The sequence below is a fragment of the Taudactylus pleione genome, unplaced genomic scaffold (assembly GCF_031769625.1).
Source record: "Taudactylus pleione unplaced genomic scaffold, aTauple2 ptg000146l, whole genome shotgun sequence".
In the NCBI taxonomy this organism is placed as follows: domain Eukaryota; kingdom Metazoa; phylum Chordata; class Amphibia; order Anura; family Myobatrachidae; genus Taudactylus; species Taudactylus pleione.
In genome coordinates, this window is record NW_028284548.1 from 2,688,353 (window position 1) to 2,713,604 (window position 25,252).

Below are 25,252 nucleotides of genomic sequence, written 5' to 3' on the forward strand. Positions count from 1 at the left end.
TTCAGCATCTCATATCAAGTGCTGACTACCATCGCTATTCAGCGTCTCATATCAAGTGCTGACTACCATCGCTTTTCAGCGTCTCATACCAAGTGCTGACTATCATCGCTATTCAGTGTCTCATACCAAGTGCTGACTACCATCGCTATTCAGCGTCTCATACCAAGTGCTGACTACCATCGCTATTCAGCATCTCATATCAAGTGCTGACTACCATTGCAATTCAGCGTCTCATATCAAGTGCTGACTACCATCGCTCTTCAGCATCTCATATCAAGTGCTGACTATCATCGCTATTCAGCGTCTCATATCAAGTGCTGACTACCATCATTATTCAGTATCTTATAGCAAATGCTGACTACCATCGCTATTCAGTATCTCATACCAAGTGCTGACTACCATCGCTATTTAGTGTCTCATATCAAGTGCTGACTACTATCGCTATTTAGTGTCTCATATCAAGTGCTGACTACCATCGCTATTCAACTTCTTTAAATGTAATTTTTCAATTGTTGTCTCTCCTATTACAACACCTATGAAAAAAGGGCCAAATCCTGCACTTTAGCCTCCCACCGCTAAAAGCGCCTTTCAGGCTGTCAAGGAGGCTTACTCTTCCGCTCCCATTCTGAATCAACCCGATTTGGAAAAGCCCTTTACTGTAGAGGATGATGCATCATCTGCTGGTGTTGGAGCAGTTCTTTCTCAATTGGCCACAGGTGGATGAGATCATCCCTGTGGTTTCTTCTTGAATAAATTTTCTTCCACAGAAAATAATTACACTATTGTGGATCAGGAGCTGCTGGTGATGAAATTGGCTTTGGAGGAGTGGAGACATCTTCTTGAGGGGGCCAAATTTCCAATTACCATAGTTTTGGATCATAAAAATTTATTATATTTGAAAATGCACAAAGACTTAGGACCTTATTCAGACCGCATGGCCGCATCAATGTTTTGCGAGTACGGATGCGCACGAGGGAGCCGGCTCCCTCGTGCACATGCATGAGACCCGCTACGACCGACAGCGCTGGTCATAGCGGGTCTCTTTCCAAAGGGGGCGAGCTGTCGATGTTGATTGACAGCTCGCCCCATTTGGAAGGAGGGCCGGGGGGGTGGCTGCCCAAACGGAGGCGTTCCCATGGGAACGCCTGCCATTTGGGGGAGGCCCCACTGACATCTCTAGTGATGTCAGTGGAGAGCTTCTGGCTCTGACAGAGCCAGAAGCTCTCCGGGGCTTACGACAAGTGAGACCATACCCTAGGGTCTCGTCGTAAGCCCCGATGGTCGCGATGGTCTCTGACCATCGCGGCCATCACCCGAGCGGTCGTTAGAGCTGTGGGTGTTAACCCACAGTCTAACGACCGCAACAGAGGCGGGCGGTCAGGATGCAAGTGGCCGCCCAGTTTCTGAGCGACCACTTGCATCCTCCGACCGCCTCTGAATGAGGCCCTTAATCCCAGACAAGTTTGTTGGTCACTTTTTTTTTACTGCTTTGATTTTAAGGTTGTCTTCCGGCCAGGTAGCCTTATTAAAAAAGCAGATGTCATGTTCATTTTTATCAAACGAAGATGACAAGAATTCTAAAACGCAATCTTTTCTACAACCTATGGTCTTTGTCCACACTTATCTCAACTATCCACCTCCTGGAATGATTTTTGTTACTCCTAATCTTTGTAAGCAACTGTTAACATGTCCCGAACCTCTTTGTTTGCTGGTCATTCTGGGGTTCTCAAGACTTTTACATTTCTCCAGTGTTCATATTGGTGGACATCAATGTCTACGGATGTGAAGGAATTTATAGCCTCTTTTGCCCAGTGTGTTCAACATAAAACACCCTGGAGGAAAATACAGGGACTTCTTCGGCCTTTACTTATTCCTACCATTCCATGGTCCCACCTATCCATAGATTTTATTACGGATCTGCCTGCCTCTAAACGTTTCAACAGCATCTGGGTAGTGGTTGATTGTTTTTCCAAAATGGCCCATTTTGTCCCACTCGTTGGACTACCATCAGCCCCTCAGTTGGCCAAAATCTTTATTCAAGAGTCTTCCAGTTGCATGGTCTTCCATCCGAAGTTGTGTCTGACAGGGGAGTCCAATTTGTGGCAAGGTTTTGGCGGACACTCTGGGCCTGATTCAGAGCCAGACGCTCTGACAGAGCACTCGCTCTGAATCAGGGCTGTCCTTCTTGTTTTTCAGAGCGGCCTCCTGGCCGCTCACATAGCTGTGGGTGACCACCCACAGCTATAGCGAGTGGCCAGGCAGCTGGTCGCGATGGTCAAGACCATCGCGACCATCAGGCTTGCGACGAGACCCTTGTGGAAGGGTCTCGTTGCCGCAAGCCCCAGAGTGCTTTCAGCTCTAACAGAGCAGAAAACACTCCCACTGACATCACTTGTGATGTCAGTGGTGCCGGCCCCAGATGGTAGGCATTCCCATGGGAATGCCTCTGTCTGGGCAGCCACGCCCCCGGCCTGCCCACCAAAGGGGGCATGCTGTCACTCAACATCGACACACGCCCCCTTTGGTACGAGACCCGGAGCGACGGATTGCCCATCGCTATCTGGGTCTCACGCATGTGCACGACGGAGCCGGCTCCATCGTGCGCATGTGCACTGCCCCGCCATCGACCCACTTGCGAGCGCATAGCGCTCGCGAGCGGGTCTGAATCAGGCCCTCTGTTCCTCTTCTCACATCAAGTTAAAGTTCTCTTGAACACACCCACAGACTAACAGGAAAACTGAACGGGTGAATCAGGAACTCGAAACCTTCATCAGACTGTTTGTAGCCTCCTCTCAGAATGATTGGCTGGACCTCCTGCTGTGGGCAGGATTTGCTCACAATTTCTATTACCATACTTCTACCGATTCCACTCTTTTTTCCACAGTTTTTGGGAGACAGCCTAGAGTGCCAGAATTTCAAAGTTTGTCACCTTTTTAGGTACCAGCAGTCTCTGATCTTCCGACATCTTACTTATACATCTGGAGGAAAGTTCACATTTCTTTAAAAAATACCTCAAGCAATTACAAACGATTTGCAGACCAGAAGTGTACAGCTGTGCCAATACTAAAACCTGGTGATAGAGTTTGGCTTTCCACCAAAAACATCAGGATGAGGGTGCCAAGCATGAAATTTGCTCCACAATTTATTGGACCTTATCAAATTTTGAAAGTCATAAACACGGTCGTGTATAAATTGTGTCTACCTCCGCATTTGAAATTATCCTGTTCTTTTCATGTTTCTTTGCTTTGACCTCTAATTCCCACCCAAAATTCCACAGGTTCAAACCCAGCGTGGAGTTGAATATGAAGTTAAGGAAATTCTGGATTCTCATCTTCGCCTGGGACAGCTCCAATATTTGATTGATTGGAAGGGCTAATGCAGCGGTGTGGTCCTAGGCACTGCCATGATGGTTCATGTCATCTGGTCAGTATTCTCCTATGGTAGTTCTGTGGTCGGTCAGCTGCTGTCCTTGGCGAATGACCAGCTACCTAGTGGTATTTTATGGTACTTCCAGCAAAAGGAAGTTGCCTGTACAACTTTGCTCCTATAGTGGTTTTCTACTGTGACTGCGTCTCAGGCTCTGCAGTGTACCTTTCCAGTGTACTCTCTTCGTGATCAAGTGCTGACTACCATCACTATACAGCATCTCATATTAAGTGCTGACTATCATCGCTATTCAGCGTTTCATATCAAATGCTGACTACCATCGCTATTGAGCGTCTCATACCAAATGCTGACTACCATCACTATTCAGCATCTCATATCAAGTACTGATTACCATCGCTATTCTGCATCTCATATCAAGTGCTGACTACCATCGCTATTCAGCATCTCATATCAAGTGCTGACTACCATCACTATTCAGCGTCTCATATCAAATGCTGACTACCATCGTTATTCAGCGTCTCATATCAAGTGCTCACTACCAGTGCTATTGAGTGTCTCATATCAAGTGCTGACTACCATCACTATTCAGCGTCTCATATCAAGTGCTGACTACCATTGCTATTCAGCGTTTCATATCAAGTGCTGTCTACCATCTCTACTAGCATATCAGTCTCCAGAGTATCATCCATTGCTCATCTGTGTCAAGGTCTCTTGTATCTACATTCTATTGAATCTCCTGTTAGTCTAAATGACTGGAACTTAAGTGTCTCTATCACTATTCAGCGTCTCATATCAAGTGCTGTCTACCATCGCTACTAGCATATCAGTCTCCAGAGTATCATCCATCGCTCATCTTCGTCAAGGTCTCTTGTATCTACATTCTATCGAATCTCTTGTTAGTCTATACGACTGAAACTTCAATGTCTCCATTCCATACCCATACATTTCCTACTTTGTTATTGCTTATATAGTCCTCCCATGTCTATCTCTGTGTTTTCTCCAGGTACCTTCCCAAGGGGCCGCAACCTGTTCACTTGGTGCAGCGCAACCCACATCCCGCTTGGAGGGGTCACTGATGAATACCATCAGGTGGACTAGACTCTACGCCTTGGGGTAGGTCTCGCCAACACCTGGGAGAGACGTATGAAGATGACGTATATATTGCCTTCCCGTTTCTTGTTACCCACTACCCTTAGCCCTTCCGTCCTAGTTCCTACAGTTGAAGCCAAAAAACATCCAGGCTTGACACAGTATTTGTAAAAAAAAAGATTACATGACTGTGACAACCCACTGGGTGGTTGTATTGCCTTCAGCAGTAGTATCTAACACATAGCTCCAACTCATTCACATGCAGGCTACTTTCTGTATCACTAACTTCACTGAAAAGGAATACTGGTGTCAACCTGTTGGAATAACTCAGATATGTGATAGCAAAATTGCTTACCCCACTATGACTCTCCTCAGGGTTTGTCATTTCCAATAACGCAAGTAACATTAAACAAGCATTACAACTGGGTGAATTTTAACTCATACCATGTTTTGCACACATGAAATTGGTGGTTCAGAACTGTTTTTAAATGACAGGTGTGTGCAGGAGTTTCTGTCTGTGGCTCGTAATATATCTGGGCATCTTCGGTATTTAGCAACCGCATATAAAAGTTTGAAGCAGCTGCAAGAACAGTTCAATTTGCCATCCTACCAACCGAAGCAAGAGATAGTTGCCAGGTGGAATTTCATCCTTTATATGCTTCAGCAATAGGATGAACAGCAAAATGCCATCCAAACCTACAATGCAAGCCATGACATAGGGAGAGAGAGGGAATGCACCTTACTCCAGCACTGTGAAGAATACTCTACGTTTTATGCAAGATACTAAAAGTATTTCAAATATTAACTAATGTAGTGAGTTCAGACACTGACAGCTTGAGTCAAGTGATTCTGTTAGTTAAACTACAGGAAAAGCAGCTACTGAAGGAGGAGATGAAATAAAGCTATTCTGCTAAGTATGTTTGCTTTGTAGATCAAGTTCTTTATTTCCTTCACCAAACCAAAGGGTTGTCAACATCATGCAATTTTGCAATCACGCTTGATCCTAGGTTTAAGTCCTATGTAATGTCAGATCAAAGAGCTCCTTACGAGCATGATGTCAGCTTAATTGGCACATAACACATTGATGTCTCCTGCTACAGTTTCTCCTGCAAATGCTGCTGTCAGGAAAAAACTGACCTTTTCCAAGAGACCCACTGGTGATGAGGATGATTCAACTCAGCACACTGGAGTGAAACACCACTATAACATCTGGTGAGGCTTAAAAGAATTGTACAAAATTATTATTATTATTATCTGACACTGTAACCATAAATAAAATGGGGGTGGATTTTTTTTAACAACTATGTACAAATTAGCATGTCACACAGTTACTTTGAATACTGGGAGGAAAAAGGCAATTTGGAGCCCCTTGTATAAACTATCTTTGCTTTACTTAAATTGCCCACCCTCCAGTGTGTACTTGGAAAGAGTGTTTGGCACAGCCAGGAACCTTGCGAGCAATCGGCTTAGGAGGCTACTTCTTTAAAATGTGGAAACACTGATGTTCATAAAAATGAGCTACAAATTCTTTCCGCCAATTACAACAAAGTACAGTGACTTCTGTAATGGTGGATTTCAGTGGGGATGAGCTAATATTTTGATGATAATACCACTGATAAGGGTGAGGATGATAATGACATCTTACAACTGTAGAGATGACTAACAATACTGTAAGCCATCTTAAGCCCATTGGTATTTTTTTTTTTGTGGGGGCCCAAACAAACCAAGCACTTTAGCCACACAAGTGACAGTCCCTGTTGCCGAAATGTATAGTTTGTTAAACTGTGCATGTTGTTTTTAATATACAATATAGTAGGGGTGAGCGGGTTCGGATTTCTGAAATCCGAACCCCCCCGAGCCCCCCCGATCCGAGTCCGATCCGAATCAGGCTCGACTTTTCCCGCCTGACTCGGATCTGAAATCGAGGCAAAACGTCATCATCCCGCCTTCCGAGTCTCGCGGGTTTTGGATCCTATATAAGGTACCCGCGTCGGCGCCATTTTCTCACTCGGCTGTGGACAGTGAAGAGGGAGGGTGGGAGTTAGGGCTGTGTAGTGTAGTGTAGTGTAGTGTAGTGCTGCTGTTGTCCACTACTTCAAAGTCCATAGGGGCTGGCTGTGTTGTGCTGTGCTGTTGTTGTTAATAGGGGCTGTGTCCACTACTTCAAAGTCCATAGGGGCTGGCTGGACAGTGTTGTGCAGTCAGTTCTCCATAGGGGCTGTGTCCACTAGAAAGTCCTGTGCAGTGTCCCAGTCCTAAAGGAGTGCTGTAGTGTTGTCCAGGGGGTGCTCTGTCCATCAGGGGTGCTCCCCCCAAGTGCTAAAAAAATAATATATTTTCTGTGTTTGTGAATTGTGTGCGCAGTAGCCGCACGTGCATCAACAAAGTAGTGCCAAGCGTGCGCCTGTGTCATAAGTAAAGGGCCGGCTGGCTTGACCGTTAAAGGGTGCTGTAACCCCCGAAAGTACACTCCAGTCCAAACCAAAAAAAAATTATTTTCTGTGTTTGTGAATTGTGTGCGCAGTAGCCGCACGTGCATCAACAAAGTAGTGCCAAGCGTGCGCCTGTGTCATAAGTAAAGGGCCGGCTGGCTTGACCGTTAAGGGTGCTGTAACCCCCGAAAGTACACTCCAGTCCAAACCAAAAAAAAAATTATTTTCTGTGTTTGTGAATTGTGTGCGCAGTAGCCGCACGTGCATCAACAAAGTAGTGCCAAGCGTGCGCCTGTGTCATAAGTAAAGGGCCGGCTGGCTTGACCGTTAAGGGTGCTGTAACCCCCGAAAGTACACTCCAGTCCAAACCAAAAAAAAAATTATTTTCTGTGTTTGTGAATTGTGTGCGCAGTAGCCGCACGTGCATCAACAAAGTAGTGCCAAGCGTGCGCCTGTGTCATAAGTAAAGGGCCGGCTGGCTTGACCGTTAAGGGTGCTGTAACCCCCAAAAGTACACTCCAGTCCAAACCAAAAAAAAAATTATTTTCTGTGTTTGTGAATTGTGTGCGCAGTAGCCGCACGTGCATCAACAAAGTAGTGCCAAGCGTGCGCCTGTGTCATAAGTAAAGGGCCGGCTGGCTTGACCGTTAAGGGTGCTGTAACCCCCGAAAGTACACTCCAGTCCAAACCAAAAAAAAAATTATTTTCTGTGTTTGTGAATTGTGTGCGCAGTAGCCGCACGTGCATCAACAAAGTAGTGCCAAGCGTGCGCCTGTGTCATAAGTAAAGGGCCGGCTGGCTTGACCGTTAAGGGTGCTGTAACCCCCGAAAGTACACTCCAGTCCAAACCTAAAAAAAAATTATTTTCTGTGTTTGTGAATTGTGTGCGCAGTAGCCGCACGTGCATCAACAAAGTAGTGCCAAGCGTGCGCCTGTGTCATAAGTAAAGGGCCGGCTGGCTTGACTGTTAAAGGGTGCTGTAACCCCCGAAAGTACACTCCAGTCCAAACCAAAAAAAAATTTTTTTCTGTGTTTGTGAATTGTGTGCGCAGTAGCCGCACGTGCATCAACAAAGTAGTGCCAAGCGTGCGCCTGTGTCATAAGTAAAGGGCCGGCTGGCTTGACCGTTAAGGGTGCTGTAACCCCCGAAAGTACACTCCAGTCCAAACCTAAAAAAAAATTATTTTCTGTGTTTGTGAATTGTGTGCGCAGTAGCCGCACGTGCATCAACAAAGTAGTGCCAAGCGTGCGCCTGTGTCATAAGTAAAGGGCCGGCTGGCTTGACCGTTAAAGGGTGCTGTAACCCCCGAAAGTACACTCCAGTCCAAACCAAAAAAAAATTATTTTCTGTGTTTGTGAATTGTGTGCGCAGTAGCCGCACGTGCATCAACAAAGTAGTGCCAAGCGTGCGCCTGTGTCATAAGTAAAGGGCCGGCTGGCTTGACCGTTAAGGGTGCTGTAACCCCCGAAAGTACACTCCAGTCCAAACCTAAAAAAAAATTATTTTCTGTGTTTGTGAATTGTGTGCGCAGTAGCCGCACGTGCATCAACAAAGTAGTGCCAAGCGTGCGCCTGTGTCATAAGTAAAGGGCCGGCTGGCTTGACCGTTAAGGGTGCTGTAACCCCCGAAAGTACACTCCAGTCCAAACCAAAAAAAAAATTATTTTCTGTGTTTGTGAATTGTGTGCACTGTGGCTGCACGTGCATCAACAAAGGAGCAGCGCCAAGCGTGCGCCTGTGTCCCATAAGTAAAGAGCCGGCTGGCTCATTTCTTAAGGGGTGGTGTAACCCACAAAGTGCACTACTCTCCAGCAAAAATAAAATAATATTTTCTGTGTTTGTGTGCGCTTTAGCCGCACGTATATATATCAATATAACATAAATGGAGGACCAAACTTTCTCCGATAAAAATAAAATAGGGAAAGATCAAGAACCTCTTCCTCCTAGTGCTGTTGCTGCTGCTGGGAGTTGTTCATCATCCCAGAGAGGAAGTAGGAACATCACTACTTTTACTAAACAATTGACCCTCCAACAGTCCCTAGCGATGAGGATGAAGTACGACAGCAGTCATCCTGAAGCAAAACGTATAACTGAGGCCTTGACTGCTATGTTGGTGTTAGACGTGCGTCCGGTATCCGACATTAGTGCAGTGGGATTTAGACAATTGATGGAGGTAGTGTGTCCTCGGTTCCAAATCCCGTCTAGATTCCACCTGCATCCTCAAAGCAGCAGCGACAAGCGTGCGTCTGTCTGTTAAAGGGTGGTGACACCCTCAAAGTGTTCTACACAAACAATTAAAATATTGTTCTTTTTTTTTCGGTCTTTGTGAAATGTGTGGGCTGTAGCCTCACCTGCATCCTTAAAGCAGCAGCGACAAGCGTGCGTCTGTCTGTTAAAGGGTGGTGTAACTCTCAAAGTGTTCCAAAAAATAAAAAACTATTTTTTTAATGTGTTTGTGACTTGTGTGCGATGTAGCCTCACTTGCATCCTCAAAGCAGCAGCGACAAGCGTGCGTCTGTCTGTTAAAGGGTGGTGACACCCTCAAAGTGTGCTACACAAACAATTAAAATATTATTCTTTTTTTTTTGGTCTTTGTGAAATGTGTGGGCTGTAGCCACACCTGCATCCTTAAAGCAGCAGCGACAAGCGTGCGTCTGTCTGTTAAAGGGTGGTGACACCCTCAAAGTGTGCTACACAAACAATTAAAATACTGTTCTTTTTTCTGTCTTTGTGAATTGTGTGGGCTGTAGCCGCACCTGCATCCTTAAAGCAGCAGCGACAAGCGTGCGTCTGTCTGTTAAAGGGTGGTGACACCCTCAAAGTGTGCTACACAAACAATTAAAATATTGTTCTTTTTTCTGTCTTTGTGAATTGTGTGGGCTGTAGCCGCACCTGCATCCTTAAAGCAGCAGCGACAAGCGTGCGTCTGTCTGTTAAAGGGTGGTGACACCCTCAAAGTGTGCTACACAAACAATTAAAATATTGTTCTTTTTTTTGTGGGTCTTTGTGAAATGTGTGGGCTGTAGCCGCACCTGCATCCTTAAAGCAGCAGCGACAAGCGTGCGTCTGTCTGTTAAAGGGTGGTGACACCCTCAAAGTGTTCTACACAAACAATTAAAATATTGTTCTTTTTTTTTCGGTCTTTGTGAAATGTGTGGGCTGTAGCCGCACCTGCATCCTTAAAGCTGCAGCGACAAGCGTGCGTCTGTCTGTTAAAGGGTGGTGTAACTCTCAAAGTGTTCCAAAAAATAAAAAACTATTTTTTTAATGTGTTTGTGACTTGTGTGCGATGTAGCCACACTTGCATCCTCAAAGCAGCAGCGACAAGCGTGCGTCTGTCTGTTAAAGGGTGGTGACACCCTCAAAGTGTGCTACAGAAACAATTAAAATATTGTTCTTTTTTTTTCTGTCTATGTGAATTGTGTGGGCTGTAGCCGCACCTGCATCCTTAAAGCAGCAGCGACAAGCGTGCGTCTGTCTGTTAAAGGGTGATGACACCTCAAAGTGTTCTACACAAACAATTAAAATATTGTTCTTTTTTTTTTCGGTCTTTGTGAAATGTGTGGGCTGTAGCCGCACCTGCATCCTCAAAGCAGCAGCGACAAGCGTGCGTCTGTCTGTTAAAGGGTGGTGTAACCCTCAAAGTGTGCTCCACAAACAATAAAAATATTCTTTTTTTTTTTCTGTCTTTGTGAATTGTGTGGGCTGTAGCCGCACTTGAATCCTCAAAGCAGCAGCGACAAGCGTGCGTCTGTCTGTTAAAGGATTACATCGGTGACAGCATCCAAGTAGGCATGTCAGACAGTCCGTACCTGTACTGGCAGGAAAAAGAAGCAATTTGGAGGTCCCTGTACAAACTGGCTCTATTTTACCTGAGTTGCCCCCCCTCCAGTGTGTACTCCGAAAGAGTGTTTAGTGCAGCCGGGAACCTTGTCAGCGAAAGGCGTAGGAGGTTGCTTCCACAAAATGTGGAGAAGATGATGTTCATAAAATGAATTATCAACTCTTCCAGGGAGACCAGCCTCCAGAACGTACAGAGGGACCTGTGGTTCCAGCAGGGACGAATTAATACTCTGTGAGGATGAGGATGTACACACTGAAGAGGGTGAGGAATCGGTGGATGAGGAGGATGAGGATGACATCTTGCCTCCGTAGAGCCAGTTTGTGCAGGGACACATTAATTGCCAGCTTGTTTTGTGGGGGCCCAAACGAACCAATCATTTCAGCCACAGTTGTGTGGCAGACCCTGGCGCTGAAATGATTGATTTGTTAAAGTGTGCATGTCCTGTTTATACAACATAAGGGTGGGTGGGAGGGGCCAAGGACAATTCCATCTTGCACTTCTTTTTTTTCTTTGCATTATGTACAGTTTGGGGCCTAGTTTTTCTAACTGCCATCCTGTCTGCCACTGCAGTGTCACTCCTAGATGGGTCACGTGTTTGTGCCGCCCACTCGTGTCGCTTAGCATAGTCATCCAGCTACCTCGGTGCAACCTTTTGGACATGAAAACACTATTGTGAGGTGTGAGGTGTTCAGAATAGACTGGAAATGAGTGGAAATTAAGGTTATTGAGGTTAATAATAGCATAGGAGCAGAGAAACCAACAAATTCTGTGATTTTAGCTGTTTTTATGCTTTTTTTAAAAAAAATACAGATCCAAAACACAAAACCCAGAACCCAAAACACGGAAGGGTGGTTTTGGCAAAACCAATCCAGATCCAAAACACGAAGAAAGATCCAGATCCAAAACCAAAACACAAAACACGAAAAGTGGCCGGTGCACACCCCTACAATATAGTCCATAATGCACCACTTTTATTTTCATTGTACTTTAATGGGTTGTACTTTACTAGGGCATTGTTGACAGTATTCTGGTTTGCAGGCCCATTTCTCTATTTTTCTTTTCTTTATAGTTATAACTGCTTCTCTGTTCATATAATCATTAATCAATCAAATCAATCAATGGCATGTTTTACCTGGTTTCCACATTACATGTTTGCCAGGCCCATGCCTATACATTTTTCTTTTTTTATAGTTATAGCTGCTTCTCTGTTTGTATAATTATCAATCAATCAAATTAATCAATGACATGCGTTACATGGCTTCCACAGTACATGTTTGCCAGGCCCATGTCTCTGTTTTTTTTTACAGTTATAACTGCTTCTCTGCCAGGCCCATGTTTCTGTTCGTATAATCAGTAAATCAATGATTTACCTGGTTTCCGCTACATAAATAGTATTAAATACTCGATCTCCATTTCTCTGTACTGGTCTCGGGCCTCTGATATAGTTCTTGATTAACAAAAACTAAAGAATTTATAGCATCATATATAGTTTTTTTATATCAAACTGCCATTCTGTCTGCCACTGTATTCATCCACTAAGGGGCTCATATAGCATCAGACACATTTAAGCGCAGACATAAAATTAAATTTTTTTTTAATTCTGTGGTGTGTCTAACTCTGCAATAGTAGCATATGTGCTATGTTAATGCCAGCTGACGACAATATCATATCTGAAAATGATAAACAGCGCTAACAAATGTTAGTAACACTCTAAAAATGTAATGATATATATGAAGCATAAAAACAGTACTGTATATAAGCACATGAAAAATTAGATTCATATATAAGTGCATGAATCCATACATCGATGTAAATAATGTAATCATAAAGGTATAAATAATATAACACCCTGTAGGCACTTAAATGGTACAATTAGGCAGTTCATATGCACTGGACAGAAGTCTTTTGGTAGCAAAATTCCAGCTATATACAATTTAACGGGTTGTGGTATAACTTTCGAGGAATCCTTTTTAGCGATGGTCTCAAAGTCCAATGGATTCCAATGCAGACAGGTGGATCCTATTTTCAGCCAGTTACTGGAAATATTGCACATAGTCCCAATTCCAGATAGCGTCCCAATGGATGGTAAGGTGCTTGCTTGTAAAGTGCCAAATGCCAGGGTAAAACCGCTGACGCATTTCACTGCATAGATGCAGCATTTCTGCTCTATGCAGTCTATATGCCAGCAGGTCATCCATTAAATATTGCCTTTCACTAAAGTTTAACAGTCCTCAGGTGTGCCTAATCGTATCAAGATCAGTTACACACATATATATATATATAATATATATATATATATATATATATATATATATATAATTGTACCTCTGCAGTATTTACATGCCTTTCCTGCATACTTGTCTACCAGTAAGGTGCGGTGAGGTGAGGCTGAGCCTTTCCTGTCATACTTAGGTATACTCCAGAGTTTTGACTATAAAAATTATAAGATACATGTAAAGAAAATATTATAAGATCATTTCTCCCCTCCTGTCAGAAAAAAAAATATTATAAATATCTTATTCTAATCATATTTCAAAACTCAAGAGTAAAAAGTGTCTACCTTTTCCAAACATCCCTGATCAAAACTAGAGAGGAGCGGGTTCTGATCTCAGAGATCCGAACCCACCCGAACTTAGCGATCTGAGCCGAGATCCAAGTCGGCTCGGGGCAAAACGTTAACATCCCGCTTTCGGATTCTTGCGGGTTTTGAACTCTATAAAAGGTCCCGCGATGGCCGCCATTTTCATTCCGGCTGTGGAGAGTGAAGAGGAAGGAGGGGGCTGTGATCGCTGTGCTGTGCTGTTGCTGTGTGTGCATAGGGGCTGGCTACTGTTGTCACTTGTCAGGGGCTGGCTGCTTAATGTCCATACTGGATAGGGGCTGGCTGGCTGTTGTCACTTGTCATAGGGGCTGAAAAACCAGAGGGCCGGCCCTGATTCAGAGCGAGCGCTCTATCAGATCGTCCGGCTCTGAATCAGGCCCAGTGTTAATAGGAGCTGTGCTGCAGACAGAAATGGGGGGCTTCAGTGGCTTTTGTATAACTGCAGTCCATAAGGGGTGCTGCTGTGTTGTCCAGGGGGTGCTCTGTCCATCAGGGGTGCTCTCTTCACCCCAGTGTGAACAAAACATTTTGAAATTGTTTTTTTTGTGTGTGTTTGCGTGCATTACCCACACTTATCAGCAACGTAGCTGTGCAGGGGTGCTGCCTGTGTCATTTATCAAAGGGCTTCTGCCTCGTTCAGGGGTGCTCTCCCCCCAAGTCCCCAAAAAATAATTAATCAATCAATGTGTTTTTTTTCTGTGTGTGTGTGCGCATTAGCCACATTTATCACCAGCAACGTAGCTACGCAGGGGTGCTGTCTGTGTTGTTTATCAAAGGGCTGCTGCCTCTTTCAGGGGGGCTCTCTCCCCAAGTGCCAAAAAAAAATGAATCCAATCAATCAATATGTTTTTTTTCTGTGTGTGTGCGCATTAGCCACACTTATCAGCAGCAATGTAGCTGTGCATGGATGCTGCCTGTGTCTGTCACAAACTCTCGGACGGTTTGTGGATGCTACCCGTATTCAGGGAATTGGCTAGACCTATTCCTGAGGCGCGGAGTCTAATGTGCCGGCGGTTTTCACCAGGGACCCTCACAAGAAGGTATGGGCTTGGCTGCGTCCGACACATAGGTTGCGGCCCTCAGGTTAGGTTTCCCTATACAGGTGCTAGCGAACTTGGTTGGAATGCAGAAGACTTTAGCGTAGTCGACTAGCCAGGTCAGAACCAAACAGATGAGATGGTACCAGGGAGCAGACGTAAACAGGTCACAGGGAATAGCCGATGTCAGAACCAGATATCAACGCAGAACCAGGGGTCAGGCAGAATCAGAGTCACGAACAAGCTAAGGTCAGAACCAATAGTCAGGATATGCACAGGAACACTGGAGTATGGTAATGGAGCCTATACTCTGGCACTGGAGTGCTCCCAGGAACTTCCTTAAATAGGTCAGAGTTAAAATTAGCCTCCCAATCAGCACTTCCTATTATGCACCTGTCTCTTTAAATCTTTTAGCAGAGCGGCGTGTGCGCTCCTATGGAAGCCACGGCCACCTGCACATAGCCAGCGGGGAAGGTGGGAAACAGCTGACAGTGGGCGCCAGGGATCTCCCGCCCGCTGTCACACACCAACCCCAGCATCACTGGACAGTGTCATATAGCAAGAGGCTGCTGCCTCATTCAGCAGTGCTCACCCCCCAAGTGCCAAAAAAAATGTAATCCAATTAATCAATCAATGTGGTTTTTTTTCTGTGTGTGTGCACATTAGCCACACTTATCACCAGCAACAAAGCTGGACAGGGGTGCTGCCTGTGTCATTTATCAAGGGGCTGCTGCCTCATTCAGGGGTGCTCTCCCCCCAAGTGGCAAAAAAAAAAAATTAATCTATCAATCAATGTGTTTTTTTTCTCTGTGTGTGTGCGCAATAACCACACATCACCAGCAATGTAACTGCGCAGGGGTGCTGCCTGTGTCGTTAATCAAGGGACTGCTGCCTCGTTCAGGGATGATCTCCCCCCTAAGTGCTAAAAAAATGTAATCCAATCAATCAATGTGTTTTTTTTCCTGTGTGTGTGTGCGCGTTAGCCATGACATCACAAACGTCTCAGCTGAGATTTGCATAAACATTTTCACAAAGGTGAAAATAGAGGATATGGTTTAAAAAATTTAATACAGCAGCTAAAACTGCATTCTCTGATTATAGTGTCCCTACTCCCTACCCATGGCTCCTGAATTTCAGCGAGTCAGAGGGGCAACTCAATGCAACCGTATTCCAGAGTGCAGCTGCTCCTCCTATAGCCCAGGTCAGAAGATGTGTAGGGGGTGTGGTTATATGGACTAAAATGGAGCTCACATCCACTAAAGTGGACAATAAATCCCCAATCTAACAGGGGCCATTACCTGAATTTCAGCGAGTCAGAGGGGCAACTCCATGCAACCGTATTCCAGAGTGCAGCTGCTCCTCCTGTAGCCCAGGTCAGAAGATGTGTAGGGGGTGTGGTTATATGGACTAAAATGGAGCTCACATCCACTAAAGTAGACAATAATTGTCCAATCTAACAAGGAGCGCAGCTTTAATTTTTACACAACACAGGATGGGATGACGATATAGGCTTGGGTCATGTATAATCAGGAGTGATTTATACATTATCTTCTTCACACAATATTAATTTGTCCCCGCTGGAATCCACCATTACAGGTTGCCTCTATCATTTTTGCACATAATTGACAGTAAAGGTCTTCTCGTAGAATTTGTAGTTCATTTTAATAGACATTATCTTTTCCACATTTTGGTGGAGTAGTCTCAGGCCGATCACTGACAAGGTTCCCGGCTGTACTGAAAACTCTTTCTGAGTACACACTGGAAGGTGGGCAGCTCAAGTAAAGCAAAGACAGTTTGTGTAAGCGCCTACAAATTGCCTCTTTTTCCTGCCAGTAGTTCTTTACATTTCATCAGATCTGTGTCCGTTGGGAAGACAAAACAATGTCTGTCTTCATCCACTCCCAGCAGCAGGCATGGTGCTCAAGAATTCTCAAGAAAGACACAACGTAAGACTTAAACCGTAAATCTGAAATGTTGCATTTTCAGCTCTGTTCCACTTGTCCACATATCTGCTCTGGTTAAGTGGACAGTGGTCACAATGGCAGTTTGAAGGCCACTAACTAAATAACTAACTAACTGGGCAGCAAAGACGGTGTAATGGTTAGCATTACTCCCACACAGCACTGAGGTTGTGGGTTCAATTCCCACTATGGCCCTAACTGTGTGGAGTTTGCATATTATCCCCATGCTTGCGTGGGTTTCCTCTGGGTGCTCCGGTTTCCTCCCACACTCCAAAGATATACTGGTAAGTTAATTGGGTCCCAACAAAAATTAACCCTAGTGTGTGTGTGTGTATGTGAGCATGTAGTAGGGAATATAGGGCCTGATTCAGACCCGCTCACAAGCGCGATGGCTGGGCAGTGCGCACTGCGAGTGAACAAGCCCCGGAGCGAGTGAGAAATTCACTTGAATATGTGTGCTATATATAAATAATTAGTAATAAATAATAAATGCTTTTTATGTGGAAGCTTTGCAAAGGATTATTTAACAGTCAATTGTTTTGGAAAGCAGTAGTACTCTTCCTGGTCCCCTTCTGGGATTAAAATCCACTCTTAGCAGCAGAAGCAGGCGCAGGATTCTCAAGAAAGACATTATGTAAGAACTTAGGGCCTGAATCAGACCAACTCGCAAGTGGTTGTCCGCTCGCAAGTGGGTCGATGGTGTGCACTGCGCATGCGCACGACGGAGGGAGCTCCATCGTGCGCATGCGCCAGACGCGACGAGCGAAGGACTTTCCTTCGCTCGTTGTGTCTGATCAAAGGGGGCGTGCTGTCGATGTTGAGTGACAGCATGCCCCCTTTGGTGGGCGTGCCGGGGGCGTGCCTCCCAGATGGGGGCGTACCCAAGGGAACGCCTACCGTCAGAAGCCGGTAGATAGAGCCAAAATCACTCCGGGCCTTGCCGCAGACTCCGGCTCGCAGTGGCGATGGTCGCGATGGTCAAGACCATCGTGGCCATCAACCTGCACGCTCGTATAGGCTGTGGGTGGTGACCCACAGCTATACGAGCGTCCAGGAGGACGCTCCATAATTATGGAGGACGGCCCTCATTCAGAGCGTGCGCTCTGCTCAGAGCGTCCAGCTCTGAATGAGGGCCTTAGATCTTAAATCTTGTGCTTGTCCACATATCTGTGCTGGTTAAGAGGCCACTAACTAACTATGGGCGTGATTCAGACCCGCTCAAGCGGGTCGATGGTGGCCCAGTGTGCACGGGTGAGCCCCGTAGCGAGTGAGACCTTCACTCACTGCGGAGCTCACAGCAAAAATGGGGCGGCTGTCGATGTTGATCGAATGCTCGCCCTGTTTTGTAGGCAGGTAGGGGGGGTAGCTGAACAAACGGGGGCATTCCCAAAGGAATGCCTGCCTTTTGTGGGCGTCCCTTCTGACATCACTCATGATGTCAGTAGTGGACTTCCGGCTCTATTAGAGCCGGAAGTCCACTCGCTATTGCGAGTGCTGAGACCCTACCTTAGGGTCTCCTTGCAATGCCCATGGTCACGATAATCGTGACTATCTGCTGCCAGCTCACACTAGCTATGGATGGGCACCCACAGCTTAGCGAGCGGACAGGAAAATAAAAAAGTCCCCGCCCCAATTCAGAGCATAGCGAGCGGCTCTGAATCAGGCCCTATGGGGTTTTTTTTATGTCCCTGTACAGATTGGGAACAGAGATGTGCGCCAACCCCCCCGTGTTTTGGTTTTGGGTCTGGATCTGGTTTTGGATCTTTTTCCTTGGTGGGATTTTTTTTGTTTTTGGTTTTAGTTTTGGATCTGTATTTTTTCCCAAAAATTATATAAACAGCTAAAACCACATCATTTGGGCCTGTTTTTCTACCTACAGTATTAATAACCATAATAACAATCATTTTCAGGCATTTCCAGGCATTTTTAACCACCTCACAGCTCACAAAATTGATTTCACTATTTTTCACCAATATAGGCCAAAGGCTGCAGCGATCTGGCTGGCTAAAGTAAGCAACAGTGCAGTGGCACAAACTCACGGCAGTTTAAAAAAATATAGGACATCTGTGAAACATTGCCACACAGCAGTGGTAGACAGGATGGCAGTTTAATAAACTATAATACTGTCAGTCAGCAATGCCCCAAATTGTGCAAAATGTAAAGAAAAGAGGTGCAAGATAGATTTGTCCCTGTCACCCACTCTTATGTGGGATATTAAAAAGGACATGCACAGTTTAACAAACAAAACACTTTAGCGACTAGTACTAGATCCGAACAGGCCACTAGGATCATTTAAAGCAAGGCTACTACATGACGCGTGTGAACACGTAAGAAGTCACTTGTAGTCACGTGACGGAGAATCACGTGACCGCATGTGGAGGAAGATGCGGATAAACATTCTACGCACTAAGTGTATGACGCATGTAGCCACATGATAATAAATCATGTGACCGCATGTGAATAAAAGTCACGTGATGGGAAATCATGCGACTGCACGTGAAGGGGAATGTGGAAGAATATTCTCCACATTAAATGGATAACACATGTACTCACATGATAACAAATCATGTGACCACATGTAAAGGAGAGACAAAAATGACTACAATTAAACAATAGGGTGAGTATATGGCCAAAGTCACATGACCGGATGACAAATGAATATTTAAACAAGCCATTAAATCTTACTATCGAAGGTATAAACCAAACATATCTATGAGAAACATAAATAGATAACTCTGCTCTATTGACATAACTGCCATGTCAAAAGACATACTAATCAGCATATGATCATCAGAGAAGGACATAAAGTAAAAACTAATATTGATATTAAAATTCTCTAGGGGAAATCAAATATATAAATAAATGAATAAATATAATATGGGTTATCCAGATATACACAGAAATGAAAACTATAATAAAACGAATAGAAAAGTGTAAAGATGACAATAAAAATAATAATAAAAATACATGTTTTTTTTTTATTATTTTAATGCATTTTGTCCATGTATTTTTATTATTATTTTTATTGTCATCGTTACACTTTTCTATTCGTTTTATTATAGTTTTCATTTCTGTGTATATCTGGATAACCCATATTATATTTATTCATTTATTTATATATTTGATTTTTGTCAATAGAGCAGAGTTATCTATCTAGTCATCTGGTCATATGATTGTATATACGGAGATATTATAATTTATATTAAAGTTTGGTAGACTCTATAATGTTTTTTTATCAGGTGTTGAGTAAGATTGCCTTCATTTTCTATTAATTAAATAAATGATTAGGTGGATTTAATGCAGTTTTGATGGACGGTGTTTGTTTTAATTATGCAATTAATTAACCTCAAGTGCAACCATTTGGTTGATTACCTCTGGGTATAAAAGAGGGCTAACTATGGACACAGTTTCATACTCCTGAAGAAGCTGGGTGGTCTTCTTTACCCAGTGAAACGCGTTGAGACTCCTCTGTACTCCTGTGATACTGCTGGACTATAATTTGGACTCTGCTCTACTCCTCCTGGACCCCTTTGGCATATACTGGTACTTTCCATATGGATTGATTACACAGCTCACCAAGTGCTGCATCAGGAATGCTAAGGACTGTGCTGGTGATTTACACACCACCTCATGGTAATTAAGTATTGCCTTCATATATCTATTCATCTGTATGGGACGTATTGGAGGTTGTCCTAGGTCCAGCTGTTTATTACACAGGAACAGACATTCATTCATCTTGTTCTATTGTGAACTTTTATTCATTCATTTTTTATTTGAGGTGTTTCTGTTTTTTAAATAAAACTTTGTGGTTTATATTACACCGTCCATCTTATTCAGCGCTGGTTTTTTGTGTATATATTTGTATGTTGTTTTCTTATAGGGACTGACTATCCCTTTATCACCAGCTGCTCTGTGACAGCGCGTCCATCCCCCCTTTTTATATTACCTTTTTATAATGCCCACATTAACACTCAGGTCATATATGTATCTATAGATCTAGCTCTGATACTAGTGAGTGCCTCTCCAGCCATTTACCTCACCGTATGTCACTGTTGTCTACTTTGAAAGACTCCTTTCTGAGAGAAGCCTGGAAATAAGATGCAGCTGACCAACTCTGGGGGTGGAGCTGGACTGATACGTCATTAGGCCCTGCCCCCTTCACACCAAAATGCTTCAAATCGCAGGCCTGTTCAGATGGGGGCAGGGCTAAAATTATGCAACTTTGTAATTTTAGTCCCGCCCTCTCCCCACAGACTGGCAATTCCTGGCATTATCTCCCCATCCTGCCCACTTCACTAGGAAGTGGGCAGGATGGGGGAAATTCAGACACTCTTGCTGGGGTATGGTGGACTACCCAAAAAATTGGGAGCCTCCAACGATTTACAGGAGAGTAGACAAGTATGCCTTAATGTTCTTGGCCTAAGCTTATACTACCCTCCCCATACCTTTTCCCTTGCTCTAAGCATAGATAGTCCTAAGCATAAGATGTGACTGAATCTGCATACTGTCACAAGCCTAAGGGTGTAACAATCCTTGGATAAATATAAAGTGGAGAGAGATAAAGTACCAACCAATCAGCTCCTAACTGCCATTTTTCAAGCAAAGCCTGTAAAATTACAGGAGCTGATAGGTTAGTCTCTCTAAGCTTTGATAAATCTCCATTAATTATCTACACTTTGTGTCTTTTAAATGCTTGATACATAGGACAGATATATTTTTGGTGCATATACTGTTCACAAAAAAAAAAATACCATTTTGCTTGTGTATCTATTTATAAGAACACTGGAGCAACAACCATATGCAAACCATAAACACTCTGTATACAATTCTACACCCACTTCACAGCATTTCCCATGGTCCTAGGGACTGTCACTGAAGATTCAGGCTTTCATATTAAGTAAAGGAGTGTCTACAAATATTAAGCATATATCTAATGCAATAACACCACATCCTCTTTTATTTAAATATAAGCCCTGGTATACTTCAGTGCTACAACATAACAATGCAATATGTTAAGAACATCATTAACATGTTTCAATGAGTCCCTCAGGTTTGCAAATTTATCTTTTGGGTCTCTCAAACACAGTTTGTGTTTCATCAACCATGTTGGACCTTTTGTGAGACACATTTTGTTTATTGTTATCAATTTTATCATATATGTCAGATGAAGGATATTCTTCAGTCATGTTGTCTTGATGATGGTTAGGTTGAGGCCTTAAATCCACCTGATTTCTTCTTACTTTTCTTCCACATTTTGTTCATATAGTATTAAATCTTGGTGCTACTTGTACTTGCAGAGTGTCTTTGTGCATCCTAATGCCTTTCTCATGGTCTCTGAGATGGACTTGATCACAAGATCTAAGATCAGACAAGCTTTTTGCTCTTCTATCATAGAACAATTGTTGTTTCACCTGTTGTTGTTCCTTACACAGTCAGACTAATGTTGAATCATGCGTTTTAAGCAGTTCATCATGTATTGGAAGATGTGCGCTAATCCTTCAGCATTTGCAGAGTTGAAAGTTCATTCTGTAGTTGTGCACTTTCGTAGAGTAAAAGTCTTTTGTAGAAATTGGTGTGGATTGAAAAATCTACAGTATTTAGATAGACAATCAATAGATCAACATCAAATGGTCAACAGGCAGTAGGTAGACAAGGCCAAAAAGTCAACAGGGTCAAATGGTCAACAGTCTCAAAAGGTCGCCACACAAATGGTCGGCACAAAAAAAGGTTGACACATTTTTTTTGTTATTTAAACCCTAATCCTTTACCTAACTGTCACCCTGGTGCCTAATGCTAACTGTCCTATTCTGCAGCCTAAACCTCCACCAAGTGTCTATCTCTAATCCTAAACCTAACCCTCATTATAAACCTAACCCTAAAAATTATTAAAAATGATGAAAAACCATGCATCAACCTTTTATGTATCCACCATTTGTGCATTGACATTTTGACCATGTCGACCAGTTGACCCTGTTGACATTTTTACTGTCGATCATTACACCCTGTCGACCTTTTGACCCTGTCTACATATTGGCTGTCAACCTATTGACTGTCTATCTAGACCAGGCCTGGACAACCTGTGGCTCTCCAGCTGTTGTGAAACTACAAGTCCCAGCATGCCCTTCCATATTTTTAACATTTCCTAATAGCTAAACCGTGGCAGGGCTTGCTGGGACTTGTAGTTTCACAACAGCTGGAGAGCCTCAGATTGGCCAGGATTGATCTAGACATTGTAGATCTTCCATCACTGTACAGTACCTGTAGAAATCTTCTTTACCATCATGTACTTTCTTCATTACGCTCTTCACAGTTTTTACTGAACTTTCACCAATCCATTTGACCATGGATAGTTGGGGCTTGATGTAGCATGAAAAATTCACAATTATCACCTAATTGTCTAAAATCAGCGTTGGAAAACTGAGGACCGTTGTCAGTGAACACTTCCATAGGAACACAATGTCTTTCAAAGACTGAATTGATGCATTTGATAACAGTTCTACTAGTAGTTGTATGTAGTGTCTTTACCTCAGGGTAACCAGAGCAAAAATCTTGCTTATGTCTCAGTCTGTCCAGGTCACTTTATGTGCTAACCTCTAACCGCAGTCTATTGAGGCTGTATTTACTGGAATATCCATACATTACTTTGGACATAGTTTCCTTGGAGGGACTCTTATGTTCTAGAATCTACTTTGGCTTTGTCCTCATTAAGTATCGCATGTTCCTTAACATTATTAGTCATTTTCTATGCTGCAACTGATATCAGTATATTTCCTTTGCTTCTTCATTAGTACTATTTACAGGGATGTAGTCAGCATCCAGGCAGACGTGATGCCGGCTCCGGAATCCCAACAGCGTCGGGATCCCGGCTCCAGAATCCCAATTGCCCGCATCCCAAAGGTAAGTGTTGGGGTTAGGGGAGGGTTAGGTTTAGGGTTAGGCACTGGTGGAGGGTTGAGGTTAGGCACTAAGGGAGGAGGGTTAAGTTTAGGGTGCGGGGAGGGGGTGGTTAGGTTTAGGCACTAGGAGGGAGGTGAGGTACAGGCATCGGGGAGGGAGGGTTAGGGGTAAGGGTTAGGTGTAGGGAACTTACCTTCCAGTATCGGGATTGTTACTGTCGTGATTCCGCTGTTGGTATTCTGGCAGCCAGTATCCCGACAGCTGGGATCCCATAACCAACCTCTATTTATGTTGTATTACATTTTATGTAATTGAATTTTAACAACAACGCAAAGGAGTAACTCATTTATTTGTGAAAACTAGTGCTCCCTCTTTTCCTTTGTCCTAATCGCGTCATGCTACAGAATTAGTTATTAAAATCAGTGACATGTAAATTAATAAACATAGGGCGAGATGTACTATGATAAATTGGAGAGTGATAAACTGCCAGCTACTCAGCTCCTGTCATGTCACAGGTTGTTTGAATATTGACAGTTAGGAGATGATTGGTTGGCAGTTTATCACTCTCCACTTTATTACTTTCCAGAGCTTAGTACATCTCCTCCATAGTGTGATAAAGCAATTCGGTAGAATGTTGAATTAAAAGCAGAACTTGAGAATGGTATCACCGAAGCTTTGCACATTTACAAAACACTGTAAAATTCAATTTGCGTAAAATGTTGATGCAATTTTGCTCATATTATATTTTGCATATAGTATATAAGGACAATAAAAGAGGAACCCCTACACCAGTCACATTCAAGTCGTTTGCTGAAAATTTGCATTTGTGTACTGGGCATTTGGTTAATTATGTAGTCATTTTCTGCACCCAAATAGGTGCATTTTGAAAATCTACAGTTAGCATCCCTGGAGACGAGTACTAAGGAATACTGGAGAAGTCTGTATATGTAACAGGCAACTCAGTATAAAATTGTGCCTCCTAGTACATAAAATATATCATATATGCAGCTTCTGAGTTAGTGAAATTCCGTTTCCTTGCTAAACTTCAGCCTTTCATACAAACTTCAGCTGTCCCGAAATAATGAGCTTACTATTTTCTCCTCCAGAATTAGCATTTGTATTTGGAGAAGTAAAAAAAATTCCCACTGACTGGTGCGCAATCATTTCAATAATGCAAGGCAGAAAAACAACTAATTCTGTCATTACAACTGGTACACAGAAATATCCTACTCACCCTGCCTGGATTTCTTATATGAAAGAATTTTTTGACAAGTTGAAACCTCATTTGAGATTCTGCACTTGCAGGCATTAACCCATTTGGTGCTAGATTGTTGCAGGCATTTGGTTAATAAAATACAGTAAGCTGTTACATTTTCTTGTTTTCTAATCAACAAAATAGCAAAACATTTTCATATGTAATTGTTTAATTTCTGTAAACCTAATGGTTCAGACATAAATATTTTAAATAAGATGGTGCTTCCTATTTAATTCTCCAGATGTCATACAGGCTGGAGGTTTATATTATTGGTAAGTGCCTGACCCCACAATCATTTTGCATTGGCTGGGAAAGTATTTCTGCCAGATAATAGAGCTCCATAATCTCAGAGATGTAAACACAGTTTACAAAGGTATGATGCACCACAAAGTGAATGGGATTTCAGTCTGTCTCATAAAGGAAGGAAATGTCTTTACTTGAGGTTTCGGATCCCGATGAAGGGTTTGGCATGCGGTGAGTTTATCCAGACCTCAGTTCATAGTTAATTAATAATTAACCAGCATAAAAATATCCTAGGTGATCCATATTGATGTACACATGTTCCTGGGATTCAAGTTGAGCAATCTGCATCAATAGAGTGATAAATGCTCCTGGGTTACCCAATCCCCCTATGTGGTCCACACAATTTACTACTGGATATCAGGGTTTCCCAAACTTGGTCCTCAAAGAACCCTAACAGTCCTGGTTTTAACAATATACATGCTTGTGCACAGATGGTATAATCAAA